Source organism: Malaya genurostris, chromosome 2 (assembly GCF_030247185.1).
Source record: "Malaya genurostris strain Urasoe2022 chromosome 2, Malgen_1.1, whole genome shotgun sequence".
NCBI classification, from domain to species: domain Eukaryota; kingdom Metazoa; phylum Arthropoda; class Insecta; order Diptera; family Culicidae; genus Malaya; species Malaya genurostris.
This window is the reverse complement of record NC_080571.1, coordinates 328,525,173-328,552,556: the sequence shown is the minus strand read 5'-3', so window position 1 is coordinate 328,552,556 and position 27,384 is coordinate 328,525,173. Positions and strand designations below refer to the sequence as shown.

Genomic DNA, 27,384 nt, shown 5'->3' with positions numbered 1-27,384 from the left:
GGGCTCGTTTGAAAGCTACTTTCGGGCCATTGATCAAGTTCAAAGATCAAATGGCTGTGACTTTTGGTTCCAGAGATATAATGGTATAAGTGACGTAACCGACAAAACTCGTTTGTCAAATATTCGAATCAATCTGAATCAATTGGTGTCAAAATTAGCATCCGAAATTATTTAATAAAAGTATGAAATATATTTTCATGGGACTGTTATGAAAGAAGAGAAAGGCATTATCACACCACTAGGTGGATTAAGAAGGGTTTTTTTCTTTAAATTATATTGAAAAGTAAAGACCTAAGGAGTAACATTATATTCAATTTCCTGCTCCAAATATGTGCATGAAAATAGATAGGGTAAAGTGTTATAATATTTATAAGAAAACTTTGAGATATTTCTAAATGTAGTGATATATTTTCTTCGAGAATGTATTTTTTTCTTTGCAATACGTCTGAGGAACGTAATTTTCAATGATTTCGGTAGAAGGGATGAGAATTGATTGATAGTCGGTATAGAAGAGAAGCAGATAAAGAAGATATTCTTTGCATCAGAAATCAATTGCATAATCAATGAATTACAATTGAAAACCAACATTTTTGATACTCCCAACGTTATTTTTTGTTTTAATAACCGTTATAAATCTTTAAAACAATATTTTAACTCGAATCATACTGTTGAATCTAAGGTGGGGCATAATGTCCGTAGAGTGACTGTTACGGAAAAACTCGTATATCGAACAAATTGCTTTGTTTCTCTAAATTTTTATACTGTAAATAGAGACATTAGCACTGATAGAAGTTATTTACTAAGTAGCAACCGAACATTAGACGTTTTACACGGTTATAATGCTGGTTTAGTCAATACGAAAATCTACATAGAAATTATTTTTACGTTTCGTCTTTGACTCATCAAATCGAACTGCTTAGTTTACCGGCAGTTCAATTTGAACCGCTAAGCAAACGTAAAGTTTCTGCTATTAACAGAACACTTTTTGTTTTGCAACGGAGTGTAATGTCTTTTCCGACGTGCCAAACATAGAAAGGTTTTTTTCATATTTTCCTGCAAACGACAACTGCCAAACTTGCATAGCAGCAAGATCTCAGAAAAAGATGTTGTTAGGGATAAAACTCTTGTGTAGAAATGTCTTGAATACTTGAAAAAGGAAGGGGGCATTTTGACCAGCAGGAGCGCTTTATAACACTTGCCCGTGAATATTTTCATCTGTGTATGTTGTCTCATATGTGGAATAATATAAATATAATAAATATAACTACTGAAATAAGTTGATATTCGGTGAACAATGTGTAATGGCAAATATATAACATGTAATTGTAGATTTATATCAATATGATTACACTGCATTTTCATTTTTTTTATGCTTGAAGCCTGGAACGTTGCAACTAACGCAGCAATTTCGAGTCCAAGATTTTATTGGAATTAGCATGCTTCTCGATTTTGCTATCGACATTACACACATTCAAAGTGAAGCGGATTTTTTTCAGTTGATTGGAAAATTAATCTTACTTTGCGGAAAATTTATAAAACTTTACAAAACTGGTTAAGTATTCTGTTTGTACATTGAATTAGCTTCATTGTAAAATAAAATCCGATCTATTTAGTACTTTCAAATCGCCAAAAGATAACAAAATCGGTTATATCAAATTCGACGAATGCCAATGAAAAGCGTGGAAAGCTTTCCCAAAGATGTGAATCTATGTAATGCTTGTAGCCGAAAATAAGATTTATTTGAAAAAAATATATCATGAATTCGCATTATTTTTTTAAGTTAATTTAGAAAGATCACAAAAATTCACATTTTCAGAGCTATTTTTGGTAACACTCGGAAAATCCTCCGAATTTTCAACCATTTTCGCCCTGCAGTTAGACAAAAGTTTTTCGAAGGTCCCTATGGTTTTTGTTTCGAGAAAATTTCCTAAAGCCACCCGCGCGCATAGTACTTGAACTTCGTGCTCCAAATATAAGCATGAAAAATTATGTAAATTTACAAAATATTTTTATCTCTGCAAGTAAAAATTCAGATGCAAAATTTGTCATTAAATAGAAATAGAAACCAGAGTCTAATGTTTATTCAAAGCCATAAACTTATCCATTAAGGTGAAATGTAGCGTCATAAAATGCGCGCAAAATTTTATCCGCTTCAGTTGAACGAACCGTCGCACAAAGCATACAAAGAAAAACGGACACATAGAAACAAGAACTTTTTTCAATGATTGAGCGCAGTGGGTTTACCTCTCGTTATATTGGCTTGTAAAAAAGACTGGACGTAATAGAGTTTTGCATCCTTCACACTTTGAATATATGCTAATTCAATCGTTATTGTTAGTGATTACTCTTACACTAGAGCTATAAATCATGAGTAATTATGAACGACTAACATGAGGCTATATGTATATGTATTGACCAACTTGCTAACCATGTATATGCCTGAGTTTAGTAGCAAGCATGGATTCTCCTTCAAAAGAACGATTGAAGACGATATAACATTCAAGTATTTTCGATATCTTTGCCAGTCGTTCACCAGGCCCTTCCCGCCGATGAGATAGAATTTACGTAAAAGTATTTACTTGACTCGCATGATAGAGCGCGGTCGAATTTACTTATCGAATACATTCAATGCCAATATATTCCATTCTAATTGACTTTCATTATCATCTTCGAATAAGTAGAAAGTATTATTTCTGTTGTGTCAATAGGATCGTAGCACTAGCCATGTAATCGAAGCTATGCTATGAGTCGGCTGCGAAATCTGTTAAAACAGAAAGGCCAAATTTCTCAAAAGGAATGTAATTCCAAGACTTCCATACCCAGACATTTTTCTGGTGTGGATTCAGTATTCTCCTAATATGGTTCCGCCACTCCTTGGCTGCGAAGTCTGTTGAAACAAATGGTCATATTCAACAATAAATGTAATACCAAGACTTTGCTCAACAGAATTGGACATTATTAGCATTATAAATGACAGTTACTTAGAAAATAAACGATTTCTCACAATACCCATTTCATTGTATTCAACTCGTTTTTATTTCAACACAAAACGCAATGCTGCATAAATTCGCGTCATTATTTTATATGTAATTTTTGCTCACGATATAATGCCACCGTGCCCACCGTGCATTTCTCACACCACCTCAATACACGCAAGCAATAAAAAAAATGCGGAAAAGTTTATGTAAACTTTTTCAAATTTCGGTTGTTTTAGCTAATATTTTATAATTTTGAGTTCTAAAATCATCCCCGTGGATCGAAACAGTAACCGCCTTTTTCAAGGAAAATAAAGTCTATCGTTTATAGTCAAAATTTGTCGATGTCTGACGCTACTACTTCTAAAATTGACCAGACAACGTAGCGTCAGAAATCTTTGGAAAAGAACTACAGTGAGATTCAGTGTCATACTTGAGAGAAATCGTTTTGCACCCGAAACGCTACAAGCATTCAATTGAAAAAAAAACGTACACGTAAAGATGTAGGAGGAATAATCGTCAGTATAACAAGATATAATAGTCATCTGGTGGTTCTGGTATCGGAAAGGCAACCCGATTTGTGCAATAAGAACAATACGTTTTTCACCAATTTTTACATTTCACTGTCGACTAATCAGTGCAGCGGTTCAACATAAACCACTAGGCAGTCACAAATTCAATGCTATTTGGTCGAACTAAACCGAATGACGACTTTCTGACGAGATTTTAGTACCACAATGATAACCGATTTGTACTGAGCGCACTACTGAGCTTGTTACTAATTTTTATGTTGAGTCAAACACGGTCGGTACGCCAGCAAGAACATTGCACTTCGGTGCTAAAAAGCGAAAGTTATAGTGTTCTACTAACAGTAGTATTTTTATGCCTGTAGTTTATGTTAATTCGACTTTCGATTCTACACAGCAAATTATTAAATTCACAGGTAACGCAAATAAACAAATGACACAATTCATGAGAATGAAATTCGTTAAATGGTATAACTCTAGGAGAATGGCTTAAATAAATGTCAAACATATTCAGACTTTGAAACAGGTTTCAACACATGAAAATAAATTAGCATGCATGAAACGTTTCATAATTTAACTTTAAAAATGTATCATTTTTGACGCTCGAATATAAAGACTGTCCCAGAAAGTATGAACGCAACCAAAAACCGCTGCCATTTCGCAATGGTTCAGAATCTGTCAATTTTTATGGCTGCGTCCTGTTGTTTACACTCTTCTCTAACCACTTGTGCAGTTGTTTATTCGTTTTCATTAGTTTGTTTCGAAATGCGTGGACTTTCAGCAGAACAACGTCGTTGTTCAACGTTGTGTACAAATGGTGCACAGAACGCGGACTGTCACTGAGAAAGATAGCAAAAATGGAAGGAGTAAGTGAAAAAACCGTGCGAAATGCAATCAGAAAGTTCGGTGAGGATAACACCTTTGAGGATAAACCGAAAAGGGGTTCGATAAACGTATACTGAAGGCGTTCGAGCAATAGAAGGAGGTTTCAGTTCGGGATGTGGCCAAAAAAGTGGGCACTTCGAAGTCAAATGTTCTTCGTGCTAAAGAACGTTTTAATCGAACCTATAAGAAGCAGAAACAACCAAAACGTAGTCCGAAACAAGAAGCATCGATCAGGCCAAGGGTTCGAAAACTGTACAATACGATTCTTGCTGGAAATTTGAACTGCATCATCATGGACGACGAAACCCACGTGAAACTCGATTACAAATCCTTGCCGGGATCACAATATTATACGGTCATCGATTGAAGTCGAAAAATTTGGTAAGAAAGCTATGGTCTGGCAAGCAATTTGTAGCTGCGGTAAGATTTCGAAACCCTTCATCACCATTGCTTCAATGAACAGGATCAAGGAATGTTTACAAAACGACTTCTACCCATGATTCGAAGCCACAAGGATTCTGTTGTCTTCTTGCTAGATCTCGCTTCTTGCCACTACTCGAAATCGACGGTAGAGGTATACTACCAAAAATGTCACTTTCGTCCCAAAAGACATGAATCCACCAAATTGCCCACAACTTCGACCAATTGAGAAATTTTGGGCATTAACGAAGGCACATCTTAGGAAACATGTCTCGGCAGCCGAAACCATTCAACAGTTCGAAAAAGATTGGAAAAAGTGTCAAAACTTGTCGCCAAGAAGTCTGTACGGAATTTAATGAGGAACGTTCGCCAGAAGGTGCGCCAGCTAGTCTACAATGGCTAAGTAGCAAATGTTGAGAATAATATTCTGTTGTTGTAGTCTAATATTATCAGTATATCGAATAAAAATTGAATATCTAACACTTGTGAATTATTTACAGCGAAATCAAAGTGAGTCCATACTTTCTGGGACAGTCTTTATCCCGGAAAAAGTGGTCACATTTTTAGAATGGCATTTATATCAATTTCTCATATTAACGATTATGAGAGAGGCTCTACTCTCTACTGTCGACAATAGGACCGTTCTAAGCTACACACTTCGAAAATAAAAACCTGTGATTTTACATCTTATAACATGCACATAAATGGAGCGTCGCAGTTTACGTAAATTTACGTGCAGGAACACATTTGCTTGGCTGGTAAATGGTGCATATAAATTCAAATGCAAATTACAGTCGAAACTAGTAAAATTCATGCTAATCCAACATTAAGCGATTACAAATATAAAACCGACGAAAGCTCTTCGTCGAATAAATATTGATGTTAGGCAATCTGTTCTAAATTGACACATTTATCCTTTAATTTTTCGTGTCAGATCATCGATTTTGATGCTACAAATACGCGTACAGTTCTATTTCCAACGCCGCAAACGTGGGTGTTACGGTTAGTCGTTTACTCGAAAGAAACTGGGGTCAGTTTGAAATGGCGTTGCTAGATGCATTCAACTTTCTCGCAAATGCATTTTCCTACAATTTCGTTTTTTCTGTTTTCTTACATATCTGCTTATTATAGTATGTATAATAGGTGCAACATATTTAAGGGGAGGATACATTGCAATGGCAAGCTCCGTCGTCATCCTTCGATGAACTCAAGATTTTAACACGGGTCAGTTCTTCGGGTGGTCAAGGTTGATTGTAGTTGATGTGGAAAGAATTCCGCTTTTTTTTGCTAGATCAGTGCAATTGCGTGCTCAAGTGACTGACCTCAGAGAGTACTGGGGTGCGAATGATTTCTTATCCAATCCCAAGCTCGCCGCTAACTGAACGTGATTATGTAGAAAATTTGTACTTATCAAAATCCTCGTTGAGGTAAGTAGCATTTGGAAAACAGTTCTCACGCACGCATGCCGGGTCCGTTAACTGCCGAGATGTGCATCCATCGGAAAACGGCAAAACGCCTCTTCAATTATTGCACGACAAAAAGTCAGCGAAAACGTTTCGACATACGAATAAAGTATTTTGTTGGGCATGATTACCTCGAGAATCGCACATAAATTCCGGAATGGATTTCAAATTCGTAGGTTGTGGTCATCATATTCGGGGGCGAACGAGTTTTTTTTTTTGGAGCGCTGTGGCACAATTTTCTGCATCAGTGTTTTTTTTTTCGCGGACAGGTTTGGACAGCATTATCGAAGTGCGCTACACCGGGGACGAGATAGAACTGGACAGGACCGCCATAGCATGGCCTGTCAAAATAAATTTTGTGTTAGTGCTCTCTCTCTCTCTCTCTCTTTCTCGGTTTCTCTCTTTCTCTATCTCGTATGCATGCACACGCAAAATGTGTCTCAACGACGCTACACGCCTCAACCGGTTCAGCGGCCAATAATCGGTCCGAATGGTCAAAACCTATAAATTAAGCTTTGGCCAAGTTAAAAGCCATGTCCGGCCGTCCAATATTGGTGGCCAGACCGTACCGAGGAATGGGGCGTTGGTTGGAGTCGATGTACCTTGATGTATTTCGTTTCGAAAGGAATGCATAATGCACCGCACCAGTTCGGTTTCGAGCAACATCCGAAGGCTGTGCTAGGAACTTGAAAACCATATTTTGCTGCTCGCAAATCCACTACCGAAAGCCCGTGGTCTGCGAGCAGAACTGTCGGCAATGCAAATTTGTTGCGTGGCTAAAATCGGTCAAATGACGTGGTTGCATATTCATTTCACTGTTCAGCGAAAAAAAAACGTTATGTTTCTTTTTTGTTCTTAATACAGCCTCACTCACCATTTCGCTGTTGCGATCCAGTTTCGAATGTAGGCGGAATGGTGAGAAAACAAAAACCGAAACAACACGTAGATCTGCATTCTTTCAACGTTCCAACGCGGAGGTTACTAAGAGAGTACCCACGGTTCATGTTTGGATTCGCTGTCAAAAGCCTCGAGTAGTCTTTTCAGTACAATGGTAGCGTTATTCGTAAATCGTAGGATCGGCAGTATTTTGGGGATGCATGCAAGGATAACCGCTGGAATTCGTAAATGTGATTACTTTCACGTTGACATGTCATTTTTTATGACTTTAGTACAGCTGATTTATCTTTGGCATTCGTCTGCGAAATCAATTGAACGATTGAAACGGTTATTTAAAAGAGCGATGTTTACGATTTTTCCCAAAAAATACTTCTTCCGAGACATCTGAAAAATTGCACCGAAGACAAAATATAAAATAGAAAAATAACTACAGACAGTTACCAGAAAACAGCTAGTTGTATACGAAACCCCCTAAACTACACCTAAATGTTGGCGAGATCAAATAGCATCAGACAAAACATTATGCTTCGACAGATTTCTAAATGCTACAAGAGGGAAGTAAACTTAACTTAACTTAACTGTGCTTAACAGCCACCAATTTATCATCTAAGTTGTACTACAGAGACGAAAAAAAATGTTATACGCATTTCACGAAAACGATTCCTAGGAGTCAAAATTACCATCAATACCCAAGACAAACAGACTGAAAGGGAAAATAGATGATAGCCTCCTAACAGCGAAAAGAGATGAACTTTCGGCAGGCCGTGCTGAGTGTCATGTACGTGTTTAATGCTATTTAATCGGGTTGCATTCTGGAATGTGTTTCCACTTTTTTCAGAGTAGCTTGGTTGATAGCGCATCCCGACCCGGTGAAACATGTTAACATGTCAATTTTTCATACCAGGGAGAACGACCCATTATTTTGAAGTACTCCTCTATTCTAATGGAAATAATATTTATCCCTTAAAAGTACAAGGTTCTCTTTTAATATTTTAGTTCTAAAAATCAGTATCTAAGGTATAAATACAACATAAAACGGTGTAGTTGTTCGAACTGTTGACGTAGGACAACCCGGATGGTTTCAAAATCACTCCCAACTTTAAGGTGGCAGTCTTTTGTGATCCGTTTTAAATTATTTGTATCTGCGAATATTCGGAATTATTTCTTTGAGAATTTTGGTTATGCTGATCGTTTAGTTTGTTGAGGTTGATGATGAAAATTGCTGAACTCGTTCATCCAGTACTCCATGATCGTCAAGGTTATCCTGCCTCGAATACGAAAAAACAACCGACTTTCGATAAAAATGTGTTGACGCGCGAGTCGTACGGTGCACAAACCAAATACATTACCAGTCCAGCCGCTGATGTGCATAATACATTGATCAAAAAGTTCCGGGACTGACCCAGAGATGACGTTACTTATTCATTTATGAAAAATGGAAATAACGGATTATTGACGGTGTATTGATAAAACATTGCTTTTTAAAGTGAAAAAAACAGCACAAGTCCAGAAATTGCTTGAGATGTTTGTGGTATTCTGATTTTGAACGTGGTCAAATGAAGCAGTCAACTGGAAAAAAAATTAAGCTGAGATGGTTAGCACATGAACTGGAAGTTCTTTTACGATTTTGTACGAAAAAAAATCTTTGCAAATTGATGTCGCGTTCGCTCACAATCGACAAAAGTCTGTCGCAATAAACAGGATTACCTTGGTATGAAACAGTGGACGAAACATGGATCGACTATTTTTATTTTTTCAGGAGTCATACCAGCATTCAGACTTGGAAAGCCATCCGATAACGTAACAGGTAGCTGGAACAATCATGGCGTCAGTTTTTAGATGCTCGAGGTATAATTAATATCGACTACCTTCAACAGGAAAACACCATCAAAAGTAATTATTACTTTAAGTTATTGAAACGTTTGAAGTGCGAAATCGTGAAAAAACGGCCTCATAAAAAATAAATCCCAATTAACCAAGGCAATGCGCAGTGGTTTGAATCGACAAAATCGCGAACTTAATTCTCTAGCTGCTAAACCGTTGATCCGATATACATAGTTCCTTTGGAGAACTCATTCACAAAAATATTCCTCGTGATTTGATCACAATAAAAAATGTGCAAAGCCTACTACGATAAAAGTTCAATTCAACAACTTCTTTCTCTTAAGAGCAATAGTGTAATGATTGAATATAATTTCATGATGCATTCTTGTATGCAATTGATCAAACTAAAATAGCATGTTAACGTGCTCATTAAATTTCGACAAGTTTTATTATTTTAATAGAATATTCCTTATCCGTTCTTTTAATTCCAATCCAATTCATTTCAAGGATGATATCTTACACCATTACTAGTACGCCTTCGAACTAATCAGTATTTATTAATACTACCACAAAATCAGTCTTTATCAAGATTTTTCCAAACTAGGAGTCCAATCGAAGACCAATTTAGCCTGGTTAATTTAATTTCAAAATTCATTCATTTCAAAAATGCCTGCGTCCAACCGGAAAGACAACAAGCCTAAGGCTAATCATAATTCAATACGGAATAAATCACAATCCGTTATTCAACATTTTTCTAATAACATTCACGATCCTCTAGAATCTGAATGTAAAAATAAAAGACAACGGACAGATTTCCCTTCCATTGATTCTATGCTGTCTAACAATATTTACGAGGTTCTTCCTGAATCCGTATGTAGCGACATAGAAGAAAATTCTTCAAAAATTTCCAAAATTGACGCTTGTCGTTCTGGGAGGAAACAACAATCTATGCCACCAGTAACGGTGATGATTTCCGACTTCAAAGCATTCCGTATTGAGCTTACTACTTTTCTCCCGGAATAAAAGTCTCATTTCAAATCGGACGAAGAGGAGAATGTCGAGTCTTGGTTGATGGATTGGAAGATTACGAACGTCTTATCCGATATTTGGCCGAGAAACTTCATAAATTTTATTCATATGATATAAAATCAAGGCTGTCTGAAAGGCTTATCAAATGATCAAAGTACTGATGAAATTAAAAATGAGCTAAAAGAATTGCTTGGTTTTGCCCCTTCCCAAGTAATATTTATGAAAAAAAGAGCGAATGGTACTTCTAAACCACCACCAATGGTACTTCTTCTAATGACAGTTATGCTTTGGTAACAGGTAGACAAATACCTTTTAATTCTTCTAATGTAAATAATCAAAACACACGAACGCCTTCCAATTCATCTTCTAACGAAAACAATTTATTAATAGATAGATCGGCCAAATCATCTTCTAATGGCAGTTTTAATTGCAGTCTACCTACCAATATTCCTTTAATGCCATTCGCTTCTTTAAACGAAGTCGATTTAGGCGATATAACGGAAAATAAAATGATCTACCTACAAGATCAACTTTTTCAAATGATCATCCGAATGAATTCGACTTCATAACTTTTTGAAGCATTTCAAATCGGATGGCGATTTGCATATAATATTATAACGAATTTAAAATTTAACAGTGATGTTAAATAATTATTTGAATATTTTGAATTGGAATGCTCGATCTTAAAAATCATTAATTTTCTCAAAGTTCATAAAATTCATATTGCCATTGTGACAAAACTTTTCTTAAATCAAATGTCAAATTGAAAAGCAATCCACATTATGTAGTTCATCGATTTGACAGGCTTACTGGAATGGGGATGTGCAGTTGCCATTTTTGTCCAACGGCAAATCAAACATCGAATTTTACCTTCTTTCAATACTAAAGTTATTGAAAATTTGGGAATCGAAGTTGAAACCATTCATGGAATTTATTTCATCGCTGGAGCATATTTGCCATTCCAATGCACCGGCGAACAATTAAATTTCTTTAAAGGCGATTTGCAAAAACTCACAAGATATCGACCGAATTTTTTCGTAATAGGGGACTTAAATGCTAAGCATGTCCAGTGGAATTGTAGGTAAAACAACCGTAATGGAAAAATACTTCATAATCAATTCTCAGCTGGTTACTTCACAGTTCTTCATCCCAGTAATCCGACTTATTTCTCTTCCGTGAAAAACCCGTCTACAATTGATCTGGTTCTAACAGATCAAAGTCACATTTGTAGTGAACCGATTACACAGGCTGACTTTGACTCAGATCATCTTCCTGTAACATTCAGACTTTCCAACGAAGCTATAATTAATCCAATTAGTTCTATATTCAACTATCATAGAGCTAATTGGTTGGATTACGGATTTCACATTGAAAATCATGTGGATCATGAAACTATTTTAGAAAATTCTGCGGACATCGACACAGCAATTGATAATTTGAATCATTACATTATCGAAGCTAGAAATCTTTCAGTTCCCAAAGCTCCAACTAAATTAAATTCTCCTATCATCGATGACAATCTTCAACTGCTCATTCGGTTGAAGAATGTTCGTCGACGACAATATCAACGTTCTCGTGATCCTGCTATGAAAAACATAGGTAAGGATTTACAAAAAGAAATTAAACATAGATTTACTCTTTTGCGAAATGAAAATGAAGTTGAACAAATTAAACCATATTCTAAACCTTTCTGGAAACTTTCTAAGGTTCTTAAGAAACCTCAGAAACCAATTCCTGCTCTCAAGGAAGGAAATCAAATACTTCTTACAAATGGCGGAAAAGCTCAAAAACTTGCTCAGCAGTTCGAGAGTGTCCACAATTTTAATTTGAACGTTGTGAGTCCTATTGAAAATGGAGTCTCACTGAAATACGATCATATTTCAACTCAAGTGTTATTACCAAATGACATTATTGAGACTAATTTTGATTAAATTAAGTCAATTATTAGGAAACTTAAAACCATGAAAGCTTCTGGTAATGATGGAATTTTTATTATTCTTATCAAAAATCTTCCCGATGTTGCCTTGAGACTCCTGGTTAAAATTTTCAACAAGTGTTTTTCATTAGCTTACTTCCCAAAAAGATGGAAAAACGCTAAAGTAATTCCTATCCTGAAACCTGATACAAATCCAGCAGAAACATCAAGTTATCGACCAATTAGCTTACTTTCTTTTATCAGTAAACTTTTTGAAAAAATTATCTTGTTGAGAATGATCTCTCATATAGATGAGAATTCAATTTTTTACCAAAGTAGTTTGGGTTTCGTCATGAACATTCAACTACTCATCAACTTGTCAGAGTAACGAACATGATAAAAGCAAATAAATCTTCTGGGTTATCCACTGGAGTTGCTCTTCTAGACATAGAAAAAGCATTTGACAGTGTTTGGCACAAAGGTTTAATAGCAAAAATGTCTGATTTCCAGTTTCCTATTTATTTGATCAAAATGATTCAAAATTATTTAACTGATCGTACTCTTCAGGTCAGCTATCAGAATTGTAAATCTGAATTGCTACCCGTACGAGCCGGTGTTCCGTAGGGTTCGAGCGTAGCTCCAATCTTGTATAATATTTTCACTTCTCATCTTCCAAATCTACACGTTAGTTGTCAGAAATCGCTTTTATGTGACGACACAAGTCTGTTAGCCACAGGTAGAAATCTAAGAGTGATCTGCAGTCGTCTACAAAGAAGTTTAAATATTTTCAGTGATTATCTGTCAAATATATTAAATGTTTATATCCTCTTATAAACAGAAATTCTAAGGTCTGTCTAAAAAACAGATTGTTAATTTATAAACGAATTTATGCAGTATCAATTTGGTCAAGGAAGAAAACGCTTCAAAGGATTCAGAATAAAATTCTGAAAATGATTTTGAAGCGTCCTCCCTAGTTTAGTACAAATGAGTTACACAGACTCACAAAAATAGAACCATTAGATGTAATGTCACATAATATTATAAGCAAATTCCGACAAAAATCGATGCAATCTTCAATTGAATCGATTTGCTCTCTGTATTAGTTAGTAAGTTAGTATATAAGTTCCTTCTCCCCATTACACAATACAAGTAGGTTTAGAATTTTCCCTACACAAAAATCTTAGAATTGCGGAAGCAATTGATGTCCTCATGGTAATAACCAAATCATGTATATAATAGGGCTGAAAAGTCACCACTTGTGGCTGAACACCCAATTCAAATCTTAATAATTTAATTTTGAATCATATTCCAAAAAAAAGATGAACAAAGTCACTCCTAATACGCCCATTTAAAAAATTCGCACAGAATTCAAAAAAACTATTTTGGGCGAGACGAAATTCGACGGGTCAGCTAGTTACTTAATAAATATGGTGACAATTATAAAGTTTCATGAGAAATAAAAATATAACTCAAGTATAGTATATGCAAACTTTTCTGTGGACTAAAATACATATCATCGACACTTGACATGCTTTTCTCGTAACTTTCATTATTTTCAACATCCTGAACTTTTCAGCGGCCAGTAGCTTCTGCGGAAAACAATATTCTACGGGCCAATTACGCATACCATGACATCTGACTCTGGCGGAAAAGATACCAGTTCCATGTCCCAGCGAATGATAATAACTCCGGACTCCAACACAAACTCGCAGCATCGGCAGCTGGTGTGGAGCGAAAGAAAGAAAACAAAAACTAAAGAAAACATAATCGCAATCGTCTACCCGTTCTCCACCAGTCTTCCATTGCAGATTTTCAAACCGTACCGACGACGACGACGATCGCCCCAAACCTAAATATAAAGCTAAGTGGTAGTACGAAAGCCTCGTAGTCCCGTCCCTTCTGATCACTTTTCTCCCGTTGGCGCGGGGTCCATTCGGCAGAGCATCAATGATCATGATCATCGTTCTTCCTTTCGCTCTTTTCCCGTCGCGGAAGCTCTGCACTGTTAAGAAAGAAGTCAGAACAAACCCGGAGAGCGGGTTACATTGCACTAATACCCACGCGCTCTCATCTGTCAGTAAAACTCTAAATACGACTACATAACAGTTCGACCAGCGAGCACCAGAAGCACGGGTACGACCACATGTCAAATAGACGATCGCACAGGTGTTAGCGAGGTAAAACGGCAATCGTTCCCTACCGATTGAAGAATGAGAAATTTCATTTCTCGTAAGCAAAATTGGTCAACCAAAATACGATGCAAGCTCCAATTGTGAGTTTTACAAGCACAATTTTTTGGTTTATAGACTAAAGTGTTTAATGTTTTAAAAGATAGTATTCCAAACTAATCCGAAGATTTCGAAAAATTTTCAGACACGTGAGGTGAATCTATAATTGAAACAAACCCTAGAAAAATAGCTCTAAACAGTTGGCGATGCTTCATATAAACACAGTTCACGATTCCGATTTTGAAAAGGAATAAACATTGCGTTAAGCCATTTTCTTGTGGTTTTGAAGATTTTCTATGCTTTTTGCATCACTTATCATCTGAAAGCTTCGGTATGGGAAGTTGGATACGAAAAAAATCAATAACAGCCTATGAGATTGTAAAACCATTTTATTGGAATACAAGTTTGTGAAAGCAAAAAATCAAAAAAGTTCGAAATGTTTATTCGAATACTATTTACGATATTCCTGGAACCGGAAATCGGGAACCAGAAAAATTATGTCGGCACCAACTAACAAGATCTGCAAACTAGAAATATACCAATCAGTCCTAAGCGTTTGAGTTGAGAGAGAAAAGAGAACTAAATTTGTTCATTCTTCGCGGGTTTTATGCCGATATTTTTCTGAACAAACAATTGAGCAATCGGATCCGAAAAAAATCAAGAATTTTTTTACGTAACTGCAATTTTTTTATTTGAATCTAATCTAGAAAACATCTGTTCAATCAGCTCGGAGAAAATTAAGTGGATATTTTGTTTCATTCTTTCGCACATATCACCCTATAATTCCGGAGCCGGAAGTGGGATACGGATAAAATTCAATTGCAGCCTATGGAACAATGATACTCGTTGGTTTTAAACGAAGATTGTGAAAATCGATTCGGCAACCTCATAGAAAATTGAAGATGAGAGGTGAAGAAGACAAAGTCTTATTAATTATCTCTGCCTGATAAACGATAGACAAAAATGACCGATAGATGTTCGTATAGCTTAAATGCGTTAAGCCAACCAGGTCAACCAACAGAGAGTGATTTATTTTTACAAGTCCTACACAGTGTACATGTACGAATCACACAATGTTGGCTGTTTCGAATGAGGTTCCATGTAATCTAGAGTAGATGAATACCAGAGTAGTTCTACAACAGGAGAATGTCGAACTCGAGCACTGCCTCGAAAGAATACTTTTTTGCCAATTTGAGGGTTCAATGTTCATTCATCTAATCACTTTTATCTGTTTGTCGTTGTCGTTTGTCTTAGCTAAAGTGAACTTAAGTTTATGAGGACTTAAAACTTTAACCCATAAAAATATGGGTTGGAATGGTTTATTATTTCATAGCCAAACTATTGAGACTCAAAATCCTTCGATCGATACTCGATTATACGAAAACAGGTTTGTAAGATCAGCTACCTAAACATTGAACCGCGTTTGCAGCTAAACGTTCGAATACAATGCCGCAGGAATTATATGAACCATCCCACCAATTGCAAACACTATTTTGTACCTTCACATTTCTAATTTCAATGAAACTTCAGAATATGATAATCAGAACAAAAGTATGTCGTTTTGTATACATTTGGATGAACGAAGTTACTCTATTGAATTTTGGTGCACAATCAAAATTTCGATTAAAAGAAAAATAGTTTTTGATTCAATTTTTTCGACCTTTAAGATCCTGAACTTTCATAGAAATCGGATATGTACGCATACAGAAGTGTAGCGACAATCGGTAGAATTGCTCATATATAAAAAAAAACATAAATATAGGGTGTTGCAATAAAAAAGTGGTAAAACAAAAAAGTGTGTAAATCGGTTATTTTTTTATTAAATCATGTTATTTTCAAGTTTTATTTATACAGACATAACAAACAATATTCATATACAGACATAACAAACAATATACAGACATAACAATAACAATATTCAATACTACCGAAAAATTACTATAGAACAAACTTTGAGTACGTTTAAATTAATTGTGCATCAAATCAACAACTTGTCCCTGTTGCACTAACAATAACTAACAATTGTGTAACTTAACAACAATTAGAAAAGGCTTTGATAATTATATCGGATTGTGCCCGGAATTGTGAAAAATCTCTTGGGGAAGGGAAATGAGCGGAATGATGCTCTCCACAAGTTCAAAGATGATATGCCGGATTTAGAATCTTGTTTTAAAAAATGTCTGTCTACTGAGCCTGCATAGTTTTGGCCGCCTCATACACGTTTAGATCAGTGTGAGCAATGATATAAAGTTCAAAACTTACAATAAAAAAAAGTTATGCAAGATTTATCTGTTTGAAATGAGCAAAAAAAAGTATTAGAAATACAACAGTACATGCGCAATGAAAACAAAACTCAATCAGAAAACTTGTAAATGGTCCATTATCTTCACGTTTCGTCTTAGACTCGTCAGTGCATAACAGTTTATAATGAACTGTTATGCCACCTGGAGTTCAACATAAACCGCTAGGCAGACGTAAAGTTATTGCTACTTGCAATACTCTTATAATTAGCACAGAAATTCCAAGTACTTCCTGACGTGCCGAGCGAAAACAAGTTTCAACTAATACTAACCGATTCGTGTGCTTAGCAGTTAATGCTGAACTGCAGGTGGTATAAAAGTTCGTTATAAACTGTTATGCACTGATGAGTCCAAGACGAAACGTAAAAGTAATGAAATTGGTTATGTGTCCTAGCACAAACAAATTTAATCCCTAAATTGTAAATGGTTTGCATGTTACTGAAATAATGAGCCTGACCTGACCTCATCTTTAAATATAATTAAACGAAAATTTAAGTTAATCAAAGCTACTTTCGTAGGCATAGTAGGTATTGAGCAACTTTTTTGTGCAACTCCAGCACATGGGCTTACAAAAATCAATACCTGGAGTGCGTATTACAAAAGTCGGACCCGCGAAGGTTCAATTAAACTAAATTGATAAAAAAATAAAACGTAGCCTTTCTTTTTGAAATATTCATATATTTCTTTTCTGTTATTTAGATAACGTAAATCATTCACGTTCACGTTGAACACATTGTTACCAAAAATCTTGAACACACATTATTGAAAAAATCTTTCCTAGATCTTGTAGTTTCATTAAAATATCAATTTGATCATAATAATCTGAAAATTTGAAATCAAATTCATATTACAAACACCATGATTCTCATTAAATAGAACTGCCAATTATTTTTACCGGAATTGGTGCACAACAATCAAAACACATTTATTCGAAGACGCTTGAAAATGTCGTGCGTACAAATAGCTCCAATAGTCATCTCAGATACGAAAACCATTAGTTAGAGTGATATCTGCTGTGTCTGTTCGATAGATTGACCTTAAAGGTAAGATGAATATAGGAGCATTCGCTTTGAGTTTTTGCGTCGCTGTTACAGCAGTATTCAAGCGTGTATACAGAGGGGTGTTTTAGGGGTTCAAACCCCCTCCGAAACTATAAGAATTATATTATTAAAACTACTCTGTAAATATTTAAGTCATTTAAAAATGCATAATTTTCAACAAACAACGTTATAATAAAAAAAAACATAAGTGATGATATACATATTTTCATTCGCATGAAAATTGACCAACATGTTCTGAAACACCCTCCAAAAAATGTTTTTCTATTTAAAAAAACACAAACGATCAATTCTACAATTTGGAGCATTATCATTTGATCATGTGCAGAATATTTTTAACAATCCATGCTTGTGCGACGATTGAAAATCAAATGTGAAACTTATTCTATAGAAATTATGTTTGTTATAATTTTGTAAACATCAATTCAATTCTAGTTTAAATTACGTAGTAGTTTCCATGAGTTTCACAATTGTTGTATCGCTTATTTTATTGCTGCATTTTGTGCCAATTACAAAATCGTTTTAAAAAAGGAGATAATTTTTTTAAAATAAGTTTCACAGTCGATTCTTTTTATGGTCATATATTTATAAACGTAATTTTGGTTTTGGTTTTGATTTTAGTTAGTTTTACAGTTGATCTTCCAAGTTCATATGAACCCTCGTAAAACAAAGCAACTTATCAGAAAGATTACAAAACGAAGTAACTTATCAGAAAGATTTTCAAACATATTAGCATCGGTTGTGCAACTCAACACTGTCATCACGGTTTCACAATACAATAACTATAACAATTGTGCAACTTATCCAATGGCTTTGTGCCGAAATGGCTGTAAATCTCTTGTGGAAGTAAAATATGTGAACGAAATGATACTCTCCACAACGTAAAATAAATGATACTTTGGATTGAGAATCTTGCTGTAAAAAATATTTATCTGCTGAGTCTGCATGGTTTTGGCAGCCTCATAAATGTTTTGGTCAGTGTGTGAAGTTTTTTTAATTTTTAGAAAAAAATGACTTGGAATTCAAAACTTGCAAATCAAAAAACGTTGCCCAGGATCTGTTTGAGATGAGCTCAAAGGTAACAGACATGAGAATAGTATCCTAAAAATAGCAGAAATACAACATTACATACGCAATGAAAACAAACTCAATCAGAAATCTTGAAAAAAAATTTCTGAAATGATGAGCAGATCTGACATCACTTTTGAAAGATATTGAACGAAAAGTTAAGTTCATCAATGCTTTTTTCGTAGGTATAAAGACTGTCCCAGAAAGTATGGGCGCAACCAAAAACCGCTGCCATTTCGCAATGGTTCAGAATCTGTCAATTTTTATGTCTGCGTCCTGTTGTTTACACTCTTCTCTAACCACTTATGCAGTTGTTTGTTCGTTTTCATTAGTTTGTTTCGAAATGCGTGTACTTTCAGCAGAACAACGTCGTTGTTCAACGTTGTGTACAAATGGTGCACAGAACGCGGACTGTCACTGAGAAAGTTAGCAAAAATGGAAGGAGTAAGTGAAAAAGCCGTCCGAAATGCAATCAGGGAGTTCGGTGTGGATAACATCTTTGAGGATAAACCGAATACGGGTCGAAAAAAAGGTCCTGCTAACCCTCAGTTGGATAAACGCATTAAAATGTTCTTCATGCTAAAGAACGTTTGAATCTTCGAAGCAGAAACAACCGAAACAAAAAGCATCGATCAGGCCGAGGGTTCGAAAGCTGCACGGAACGACCGAAATTAGCTCTGCGCCTAATTCGTATTACTGTTTTCGAATTAGTTGATTTTAACAACAAAATTTCCAAAATGACTATAAAATTAGTTAAAATTTAGAATTAACTGTGCTGAAAAAAACTCTTATTTTTAGAGAAAGTGTTTAGTTGGCGAATATTCTGGACACAAACCAGCAATATTTCAATCCAACACGAAATTCTCATTGACAACTAATTTCGTTATTAAAATCAGAAACTTTGATTCTATTTATCTATCACCGTCATTACTGAAGGACAGCAGTGTCAAAGCAAAACAATCCATTAAAAAGCTAAAAGGGACAGTCTTGTTGAAACTGCTCGCAAATTGTTTAGATGTTTTTCGCATGTGTTACGATATATCCCTATATAATTTTCTAAACCGATATGTAAAAATGACGTAAACTGTTAGTGGAAAGTGTATTTATTCAGAATTTGTGCGCAGTTAAAGCGATTGTGGGTAACAATGTTTTTACGCGAAACAGTGAAGTGAGTTTCGAATGTTGCACTCTAATTGTACACGTCAAATGATGTTTTTTGTATCTTCTCATTCCGGGCTACGCCGTCCGGTGTACTATTTGTATTCGGTTTTTGTTTTCCGAGTGCTCAAAGTTTTCAGTGAGAGAGTCGATTTCGCGAAGTCGAATGAAGAAAACAGCGATTTAGAAGTAAAATTTTCAAAAAGAAGTTTATGTTTCGCTTATGTTTTTTTTTCAATACAACATCGTATTTATACCTGCAAATATAGAAAAGATAACCGCGACTGAAATTTTTTCGGTAGTAGTGTGCCATCTAGTGGCTAGTAGTCATTACGGTGTTAACGAGCGCCATATAGCTGCTAATTGCAGAAACCAATTCAACCATTTATGTTGGTTGAAAACAACGTTTTATTTCTCTAATTCAACTAAAAAATTAGTTGAATTGATATGAAGCGTGCCTTAGCTAAGAAATGACAGCACGTTTAATTGGTTCAAAATTCAAATAAAAAAATAGCCATTTCAACAAATATTTTATTATTATTAAGAAAATTAGAATTAAAAAATCTAAATTAGCAAAAGTAAGACTTTTTTAGTTGTCTCAAAAAATAACTAACTAAAATCAGAAAATCAACTAATTTTTTCGCCAAAATGCTAATTTCGGTCTTTCCGTGTGTACAATACGATTCTTGCTGGGAATTTGAACTGCATAATCATGAACGACGAAACCTACGTGAAACTCGATTACAAATCCTTGCCGGGACCACAATATTATACGGTGCGAAAAGGGCAAGTGTTAAACCAATCCGTGACATCGATTGAAATCGAAAAGTTTGGTAAGAAAGCTATGGTCTGGCAAACAATTTGTAGCTGCGGTAAGATTTCGAAACCTTTCATCACCACTGCTTCAATGAACAGCGAAATATACATCAAGGAATGTTTACAAAAACGACTTCTACCCATGATTCGAAGCCACAAGGATCCTGTTGTCTTCTGGCTAGATCTTGCTTCTTGACACTACTCGAAATCAACGGTAGAATGGTATACTACCAAAAATGTCACTTTCGTCCCAAAAGACATGAATCCACCAAATTGCCCACAACTTCGACCAATTGATGTGGGCATTAACGAATAACATCTTAGGAAACATGTCTCGGCAGCCGAAACCATTCAACAGTTCGAAAAAGATTGGAAAAAAAGTGTCGAAACTTGTCGTCAAGAAGTCTGTAAGGAATTTAATGAGGAACGTTCGCAAGAAGGTGCGCCAGCTAGTCTACAATGGCTAAGTAGCAAATGTTGAAAATAATATTCTGTTCTTGTAGTCTAATATTATCAGTATAACGAAAAAAATTTGAATATCTAACACTTTTGAATTAATTACACCGAAATCAAAGTGTGTCCATACCTTCTGGGACAGACTCTATATTACCGCTTAAACAACTTGTTTGTGTAACTCCAGCATATGGGCTTACCAAAACTAATATCTACAGTGCGTATCACAAATATAGGGTGGGAAAGATGCATGAATATATTGCATTGTAGTTTAATTTAACTAATTCAATTGATTATAAAACGTAAAACATTTCTTATTGCGAACGTGAACCAATTTTTATGCAATGCCATATTGGAAAATATAAAAATAAATCTTTGCTGGATTTATCAGGTTAACTAAAATAAATTTGATCAAAATGATCTGAAATTCGAAAGAATGTATGGAAATTTTTGTATGCTTATTTTAAACACTATTCCGATGACTTTCATTGAAGAAGAACAGCTTTTTATTTTTACAAAAAATCGGTGCACAACCACAAAAAGAAACATTTATTCGAACTACATGTTTCACCATAAAAATACAGTTCGTTCAATTTTTTCTTTACAAATAGATGAACGCTCAATACAATATTTAGAATTATCATTTATTCATATACAGAATGTTAATTCAAGTCCGAGAAATGAGCAGTTGTTTTGTAAATCAGATGTGGAACTTATTCATAAGAAATTATGTTTGTTATGATTTTGTAAACATCAATTCAATACTTGTTTACATGACATAGTAATTTCTTTGAGTTCGATAATTGTTTTTTCGTTGTTTTTTATATCTAAACGGAACTCATATAATTGCATTTTCATTTTCTCTCTAACAAATATTACGGATTGTTGCGAATACGAGATTTGTTATAATATAAGAAGAGTTGCATACTTGTTATTCGTAACAATGGAAAAATCTGAAGATATTTTTCACTAAATAGAACAAGAGCGTTTTTCCCGTAACACAACAGTTACCAGAATAGTAATGTAAACTAACTTGATAAGTTTCACAATCAGTATACACAAACAGGACAGCAATTTAACGTTCTCCATATTTTAGGTACTTTAAAAGATTGAAGCCATTTAACAAAAGTTCATGTTCTAGATTATTTCTTCTAAACACCAAATATGCGTAGCTTTTTAGTATGACAGTTCGCAAACAATTTTTTTTCTCTAATTAGAGACAATTTTCTCAGATGACTGTGATATCACATATTTGTTGGTAGATACCAAGAATACTGCTTTAGTAGATTTGTCTAGATTCAAGTTGTTCGTGAATATCTCTGGAGTCCGCGGACTTCAGTTAGGGAATAACTGTTCTACATCATTAAAAAAGAGACTAAAATTCATGACATTAACTAAGTAAGAATAAATTCAAATGTCTGTATAATGTTTTTATTTATTCTTACTCCGGTAATCGCACGAATTCGAGTCTCTTGGCAGTAGGTAATTCATAATAATTAGGTGTTATATGCTCAATTTAAAAAGAATGATCCGATTGATAACTGGACTGACAGTAATTCTGTCGACAAACAGTTGCATCCTTCCACTGAAGCCCTTTCAACATTCGGTCAAATACTCTCGCGATTCCTTCAAACAGGCAAATCCATTCAACTCATAGCAGACCGGTAGGAACAAGACAGAGAGTAAAAAGTGTTTGACCTTGCCCGTTGCTGTGTGCTAGAAGGTTTGCTGCGGCATCTGTGCGCAAGTACCTACAACAAAACCACGAAACAGGCAAAGCAAACCTGGTGAGTACTCGACCCTTGGCACCCGGTACAACCATAACCGGCTGCTGCATAGTAGGAAGTTCGGGCTACTCGAACGAATCTTGAAAGGTTCGATAAAAACTTACACTTACTGAGCACGGGCGAGGTTGACGAAAAAGCCTCCAATAAATAGTCCAATGCGGTTGAGGGTTTTCCTTCACTAAGCATAACACTCGGCCGAACGTTACTGAGCTAAGGAGCCACTGGCGGAAAAAAGCACTCGGTTTAACCAATTAGTAAACATTCACTCAAACACTAGTACAAATTGTTTGAAAATTCTTCACACCTTTCGGCCTGGCGTACGACTGTATACACAGAAAACAAGTTATCGATATTTACAAACACCTTTCATTGCCCATTGATCGATGCTAATTGAAAAAGCACTGCACTGCACATTTGGTTTGGTTCGGCTTTTCGCTTTTGTTTCTTCTTTTTTCCTCGTGCTCCAAACCGACATCCATTCAATTCAGTATGTTACACCGCACAAAACAGAACACGCAACCAAAACAAGCACAATTCAAACTACCGACGACGACCGACGGGCGACTTCTTGCCAGCAGTTGCAAAATTCGTCCACTCTGCAAGGAATTTGTCTTCGCCGCACACACGGTTCACATTCTTGCCTCGCTATACGCTACTGCGGGCCGATTACGAGGTTCCATCACTCACACCGACCTCAGTTCTTGGGACCAATTCCAATTCAACAGGTTCCGAACCGTGATCACGATCGAATCTCTCCACTTGACACATAGGAATTCCTTCCTTCGTTTTCTAAGCTCTCTTCAGACAGGCAAACCTGCGAAATTATGTTCTAGGGTTCTTTTTTCTTCTTCTATTGTCACTAAGCACTAGCTCCCCACCTACACCAATGCACATTACCGTGGGATGGATCAGCAGCGATCGCGAATTTTTCCAGAACTTCACAGTTTACTGGGCACCATTCTCCATTCAGTTCTCAAACGAACTACCACATCTTTGAAAAACCTCAAACCGAACTGCTGCTTCTTCGCACAGGTATTTCGCTCGCTGGTGTATACGCGGACGGAAAGAGAAGAAGAAAACCAACTAAAAACAAAAACCACGAACTAAAGAATGGAACAAAAGGAAAGAGGTGAGAAAACTGGACTTGAACCCGGTAAGCGGCTTTAGCCGGACGCTAGAAAATACAAGAACGATCCAACAACGACGACATGCTACCGAGCACTGGCGAGTCTGGCTGTGGGCAAACATCCGTTCGCCAAGGCAACGAAGGGAACGATCTTCTCACCGATGCACAACACAGTGAGAGAGAGAGAGACTGGGTAGGAGAGCGTCCATTAGAGTACTGGCTCCAGGTGTGTTCCAACATCGGACGAGAAAAAGCTCGATCAGTGGGTGGGTGGATGGGTGGAAGGGCGGTCAGCAGTGCTGCAAGCAAGTTAAAAACACTGCTTTCTTACACAATGTTTTTGTTTGTAAAAGTTGAAATAAAATGTCAATTATTTGAGTTTTAGACGGAAATCATTATAACAGAGCATTTCTTTAATTTGAGCCTACGTGTGTCATAGAAAAAATTGAAAAACCACCTTGGTACACGAAATTTGGCAACTCGTTCCATTTACATACATATATTCTACAGATTTGATTTTCTTATGGTTTGACAATGTAAGTAAGGTATCGGTCGATATTCTCGTCTTTAAATCTACCTACCTAGAAATAATAGACTAAAAGATCAGAAATAAATCATAACTTGACAGATTTGATATCGAAACAGGCCATGTGGAATGAAACGCGATTAAGCGCCATATATCATAGCCTGAAATGAAAACATCCTACCGTATTTCTATCTCACACATTCGCCGCTTCTCATCAGGTCTGACTGTATGGCAAAGTAGTGAGAGAGGCACGATCGTACGAAAGAGAAAGTCATATCGTGGTGATTACCGCATTCGCTCTCAAACGGAAAGCTCAGAACGCAGATGGCTGTATGAGTTTGCCGGTTCATTCGAACAAATGTGCGATTTGTTGGTAAACAAAAATCGAAAAAGCTTACCTATAAACTGAGCATACGAATAAGGCTTCTTGTTGGACAGTAGGGTATAGAAGGCATGTGTTGAACGTTGATACTAATCCAGACTCTAATGGTAATATATGAATAATATTTCAATAGTATTTTAATATTTTATGAAACTGTCGTGTTTTGCAAGCTCCTCTTTCATGAACAGGTTGCGATGAAGTATTGTTTCTTATTCGAAAACACTTGCATGAAAATTCGTGTTTTTATGATGAGGGTCGGTTACATGAAATTAGAGCAATCGATTTTTTTTTGCACCAGATATCTTAGAAATACATGAAACGTCCAAAAAAAATATTTCTTTGAAAAAATCGACTCACAAAGTCTCCAATTTTTCAATTGAGAATAGACTAGAGTTTGCCAATATTATATACCAAGTTTAAATCGTAATTCGATATGTGTTCAGAGACGTTTGAATACTATTGGAAACATCTGTTCAAAAGTACGAAAATCGCAGTCGATTATTTTCGATGACTTTGTTTCATGCAATTCTAAGGCATTTGGCATAAAAAAAACCTTTCGATTTCGCAAAATTTCAAGCTTAGTCATGTTCAATTTAGTTTAAAAATCATTTTCTTGTCTTCTTGAGGTACTTAATTATTTTGGCACTTTCGCATGTGTGGATAAAAAATAGTAAGACTTTATTCATAATTTCAAAATTCTTTAGTTATTCTTCCAAATCTATTTCGTCCCCCTCAAATAATGAACCCCACCCCGCCCTAATACACTTGTGCCACCGGTTTTTCCAATCCTCAATACAGTTGTTAAAGGCTGAGGCCAGTGTGTTTTAAGGCGTTTTACAGGGCGATTTTCACGCTTCAAATTTTATTTTCTCAGAAACGGTGACGAATATCAAAAAACCCAACTGAAAATCTCTTAGAAAATTAGTTTAGATTATTCTGTGAAAATTTCAGAATGATTCATTGTCTTTAGCGGTCGGGAAAGTCTTTTTTCTGAAGGAAGAATTGCATAGCTGAAAACGGCAACTTTCAACTTGTTCATTGAATATCTCGCCTTCAAAAGCATGGATCAAAAATCTATCCTGACAATGTCTAGATAATTTAATTTAGATACGATTAGTGCATAAAAACATATATGTTGTCGCGATAAAAAAGAAGTGAATGTTATATTTGTGAAGGTAAGTCGATTTCTATGGCGGCGCCATTTTAGTTCCCTGGTAACGTAACGAAACATGAGAGAGAAATAAAATCGACTCAAAAAGGCTGCCAACCAAGCGGTAGCTTTCTTGTATTTTATGTGATGTAGTCAAACCAAAGATAAATAATATAGACATGTATGTGCTAGCAAATATTAAAAAAAAATCTGGTTCGTTCTCGGTACTTTGTAAAATGACCGCACTCAGCGCTTGGTGGAGCGCGAGATTATCGTGACTGTCATGTCTGGAAATTCGTTTGTGTCAAATTTGTAACCGAAAATATCAAAATTCTCTTGGCAATCCGACCACATCGAGAGTCATTTTGCACATTTGCGAGAGAGCATGGAGAGAAATGTAATACGCACAGCGAGCCTCGTGGTTTTATGCGACCTACTGGCGCGTAGATTCACGTTTGAAGTCTTCAGTTGACTCAAATAGGTTTCCCCGGAGCGGTGGTTTGAGTTTACTGAATACACGGAGCCAAATCAGGCAAATACGGATATTGGTAGAATTTTTGGCGAAAAAAATATGAAAAATCAAAACAGTATGCGACGGTGCATTATCGTGGTGCAAAAACCAAGAGTTTTCGACCCACAATTCCGGCCTATTTTTACAAATAGCTTCGCGCAAATGACACATAACACTCAAATAGTATTCCTTGTTGACAGTTTGACTGGTCGGGAGGAATTCGGGCACCTCGATAATCATAATCAGTTGATGTTGACGCGTTCTCTACCCTTTTTGAACAACTTGTACAAAATCAAAAACACTTGCTCGTGACATACAATTATCACCAAAGGCCTTTTGCAATACTCTGAACGTTTCGACACCAGAAGTTTTATGCCGCGTACAAAATTTAATGAAACTTCTTTGTTGAATAATTCCACTCATAGTGGAAATCGCCGATTGTACTTTTAATACTTCAGAAAGACAAGCGTATACTAAACATTAATGAATATTTTGACGCGACACTTGGCACAGATGTCACCGACAGTCATACCAACCTAGAAAAAAAATATGTCCACGAACCAACCTAGAAAAAAAATTTTGCCCACAGTAGCATGTAAAAAAATATTTAAAGCATACCTTATTCTGCTATTGTTTCCTAAGGAACATAAACACTTTGAACTTATTTAAACTGTGAGGTTGATATAGTAGCATGAGCAGAATAATATCTAATAAAGGTGTTTTCAATAACAAAACAATAGCACAGTAAAATTTAAATGTAGAATACAGTGACTAAACTTAAAATGTATTTGAATTATCTTTGAAGGAAAGCGATTGTATGAATGACTCAATAAAATAAAACGATGAATAACTATTCTACTAAGTTTGAAGTTTGTACATTTTCGAA

General features: G+C 35.8%; 1 protein-coding gene across 5 annotated transcripts in view; it reads right to left on the bottom strand.

The window, feature by feature from the left end:
• Positions 1 to 24,012, bottom strand: part of LOC131431478 (protein Shroom) — a 547,622-nt gene extending 523,610 nt beyond the window's left edge. For 4 of the 5 annotated variants that reach the window (XM_058597214.1, XM_058597217.1, XM_058597216.1 and 1 more), the window contains exon 1: positions 22,908 to 24,012. The gene's annotated coding sequence lies outside the window, so the exon portion shown is untranslated. The remainder of the gene's footprint in view (positions 1 to 22,907) is intronic. The other variant, XM_058597215.1, reaches the window with a different exon arrangement.
• Positions 24,013 to 27,384: the final 3,372 nt, after the last annotated feature.